The sequence below is a fragment of the Pseudophryne corroboree genome, chromosome 4 (genome assembly GCF_028390025.1).
Source record: "Pseudophryne corroboree isolate aPseCor3 chromosome 4, aPseCor3.hap2, whole genome shotgun sequence".
NCBI lineage: Eukaryota > Metazoa > Chordata > Amphibia > Anura > Myobatrachidae > Pseudophryne > Pseudophryne corroboree.
This window is the reverse complement of record NC_086447.1, coordinates 648,360,831-648,365,158: the sequence shown is the minus strand read 5'-3', so window position 1 is coordinate 648,365,158 and position 4,328 is coordinate 648,360,831.

The following is a 4,328-nucleotide window of genomic DNA, read 5'->3' as shown; positions in this document are numbered from 1 at the left end:
CGCACAGCACTGCAGCTGTGCGCCATTGCTCCTCTCAATCACTTCACACTCCGGTCACTGAGGGTGCAGGGCGCTGGGGGGGGCGCCCTGAGGCAGCAATAAAAACACCTTGGCTGGCTAAAATACCTCAATATATAGCCCCAGGGGCTATATATGAGGTAAATACCCCTGCCAGAATTCCATAAAAAGCGGAAGAATAGGCCGCGAAAAAGGGTCGGAGCCTATCTCCTCAGCACACTGGCGCCATTTTCCCTCACAGCTCCGCTGGAAGGAAGCTCCCTAGCTCTCCCCTGCAGTCTACACTACAGAAAAGGGTTATTAAAGAGAGGGTGGGGCACTAAATTTAGGCGCAATATATATTATATATAAAAACAGCAGCTATAGGGGACATAACTCAGTTAGTCCCTGCATTATATAGCGCTCTGGTGTGTGCTGGCATACTCTCACTCTGTCCCCCCAAAGGGCTTTTGTGGGTCCTGTCCTCGTTTAGAGCATTCCCTGTGTGTCTGGGGTGTGTCGGTACGGCTGTGTCGACATGTTGAATGAGGAGGCTTATATGGTGACGGAACAGAGGCCGATATATGTGATGTCGCCCCCTGTGTGGCCGACACCAGAGTGGATGGATAGGTGAAAGGTATTAACCGACAGTGTCAACTCCTTACATAAAAGGGTGGATGACGTAACAGCTGTGGGACAGCCGGCTTCGCAGCCCGCGCCTGCCCAGGTGTCTCAAAGGCCATCAGGTGCTCAAAAACGCCCGCTCTCTCAGATGGCAGACACAGATGTCGACACGGAGTCTGACTCCAGTGTCGACAAGGTGGAGACATATACACAATCCACTATGAACATCCGTGACTTGATCCCGGCAATAAAAAATGTGTTATACATTTCTGACATTAGCCCAAGCACCTCTAAAAATGGGTTTTAAGTTTGGGGAGAAAAAACAGGCAGTGTTTTGTTCCCCCATCAGATGAATAAATGAAGTGTGTGAAAAGCGTGGGTTCCCCCGTTAAGAAACTGGTAATTTATAAAAAGTTACTGATGGCGTACCCTTTCCCGCAAGGAGGATAAGTTACGCTGTGAGATATCCCCTAGGGTGGATAAGGCGCTCACGCGTTTTGTCAAAAAAGGTGGCACTGCCGTCTTAGGATACGGCCACTTTAATAGGTACCTGTTGATAAAAAACAGGAGGCTATCCTGAAGTCTGTATTTACACACTCAGGTATTAGACTGAGACCTGCAGATAGTGCTGCTGCAGCGTGGTCGGTGACCCTGTCAAACAGGGATACTAGTTGGCAAACATAAAAACATATTAAAGACGTCGTCTTATATATGAGGGATGCACAGAGGGATATTTTGCCGGCTGGCATCCAAAATAAATGTAATGTCCATTCTGTCAGGAGGGTATTAGAGACCTGTCACTGGACAGGTGATGCTGACTTAAAAAGCGCATAGAGAGCCTTATAAGGGTGAGGAATTATTTGGGGATGGTCTCTAGGACCTCGTATCCACAGCAACTGCTGGGAAGAAATCATTTTACCTCAGGTTTCCTCACAGACAAAGGTACAGTCCTTTCGGCTTCAGAAAAGCAAGCGGGTCAAATGGCGCTTCCTTTCTGTACAGAGACAAGGGTAGAGGGAAAAAGCTGCACCAGTCAGCCTGCTCGCAGAATCAAGATTCTTCCCCTGCCTCCTGTGAGTCCATACCATGACGCGGGTGCTCCACAGGTGTAGCCAGGTACGGTGGGGGGCCGTCTCAAAAATTTCAGCAATTAGTGGGCTCGCTCACAGGTGGATCCCTGTTTCTTTCAAGTAGTATTTCAGGGGTACAAGCTGGAATTCGATATGTCTCCCCCCAGCCGTTTCCTAAAATATGCCTTGCTGACAACTCCCTCAGGCAGGGAGGCTGTGCTAGAGGCAATTAATAAGCGGTATTCCCAGCAGGTAATACTCAAGGTGCCCCTACTTCAACAAGGACGGGGTTACTATTCCACACGGGTTGGGGTACCGAAACCGCATGGTTCGGTGTGACCCATTTTATATTTAAAATCCTTGAACACATACATAAAAAAATTCAAGTTCAAGATGGAATCGCTCAGGGTGGTTATTGCAAGCCTGGACGAGGGGGATTACATGGTATCCCGGGACATCAAGGATGCCTACCTGCATGTCCCCATTTACCATCCTCGCCAGGAGTACCTCAGATTTGTGGTACAGGATTACCATTACCAAGTCCAGACACTGCCGTTTGGACTGTACATGGCACCGAGGTTGTTTTATCAAGGTAATGGCCGAAATGATGATTCTCCTTCAAAAAAAGGGAGTTGTAATTATCCCGTACTTGGACAATCTCTTTATAAGGACGAGGTCCAAGGAGCAGTTGGTAGTCGGTGTAGCACTATTTGGGAAAGTGCTACAACAGCATGGTTGGATTCTAAACAGTCCAAAGTCACAGCTGGTTCCTATGACACGTCTACTGTTCCTGGGGATGGTTCTGGACATAAACCAGAAATAGTGTTTCTCCCTGAGGAGAAAGCCAAGGAGTTGTCATCTCTAGTCAGAGACCTCCTGAAGCCAAAATAGGTAGCGGTGCATCATTGCACGCGAGTCCTGGGAAAAATGGTAGCTTCCTACGAAGCAATCCCATTAGGCAGGTTCCATACAAGAACTTTTCAGAGGGACCTGTTGGACAAGTGGTCCGGATCGCATCTTCCGATGCATAGGCTGATAACCCTGTCTCCAAGGACCAGGGTATCTCTACTGTGGTGGCTGCAGAGTGCCCATCTTCAAGAGGGCCGCAGGTTCGGCATACAGGACTAGGTCCTAGTGACCATGGATGCCAGCCTTTGAGGCTGGAGGGCAGTCACACAGGGAATAAACTTCCAGGGACTTTGGTCAAGTCAGGTTATTTCCCTACACATAAATATTCTGGACCTGAGGGCCATTTACAATGCCCTGAGGCCGGCAAGGCCTCTGATTCAAAACCAGCCGGTACTGATCCAATCAGACAACATCACGGCAGTTGCCCATGTAAACCAACAGGGCGGCACAAGAAGCAGGATGGCGATGGCAGAAGCCACAAGGATTCTCCGATAGGCGGAAAATCAGGGGTTAGCACTGTCAGCAGTGTTCATTCCCGGAGTGGACAACTGGGAAGCAGATCTTCTCAACAGACACGACCTCCACCCGGGAGAATGGGGACTTCCTCCAGAAGTCTTCCAATAGGATTGTACACCATTGGGAAAGGCCACAGGTGGACATGATGGCGTCCCGCCTCAACAAAAAGCTATAAAAGATATTGCGCCAGGTCAAGGGACCCTCAGGCGATAGCTGTGGACGCTCTGGTAACACCGTGGGTGTACCAGTCGGTTTATGTGTTCTCCCCTCTGCCTCTCATACCAAAGGTACTGAGAATAATAAGAAGGCGAGGAGTAAGAACGATACTTGTGGATGGCCAAGAAGAGCTTGGTACCCAGAACTTCAATAATTTATATCCGAGGACCCATGGCCTCTGCCACTCAGACAAGACCTGCGGCAGTAGGGGCCCTGTCTGTTCCAAGACTTACCGCGGCTGCGTTTGACGGCATGGCGGTTGAACGCCGGATCCTGAAGGAAAAGGGCATTCCAGAGGAAGTCATTCCTACGCTTACTAAAGCCAGGAAAGAGGTTACAGCAAATCATTATCACCACATATGGCGAAAATATGTTGCATGGTGTGAGGCCGAAAGGGCCCCAACAGAGGAATTTCAACTAGGTCGATTTCTGCATTTCCTGCAAGCAGGAGTGACTATGGGCCTTAAATTGGGTTCCATTAAGGTACAGATCTCGGCTCTGTTTATTTTCTTTCAAAAAGAACTAGCTTCAGTACCTGAAGTTCAGACATTTATAAAAGGAGTGCTGCATAGTCAGCCCCCGTTTGTGCCTCCTGTGGCACCTTGGGATCTCAACGTGGTGTTGAGTTTCTTAAAGTCACATTGGTTTGAGCCACTAAAAACCGTGGATCTGAAATATCTCACGTAGAAGGTGGTCATGTTATTGGCCTTGGCTTCGGCCATGCAAGTATCAGAATTGGCGGCTTTATCATGTAAAAGCCCTTATCTGATTTTCCATATGGATAGGGCAGAATTGAGGACTCGTCCCCAGTTCTCCCTAAGGTGGTGTCAGCATTTCACCTGAATCAGCCTATTGTGGTGCCTACGGCTACTAGGGACTTGGAGGACTCCAAGTTGTTAGACGTGGTCAGGGCCCTGAAAATATATGTTTCCAGAACGGCTGGAGTCAGAAAATCTGACTCGCTGTTTATCCTATATGCACCCAACAAGCTGGGTG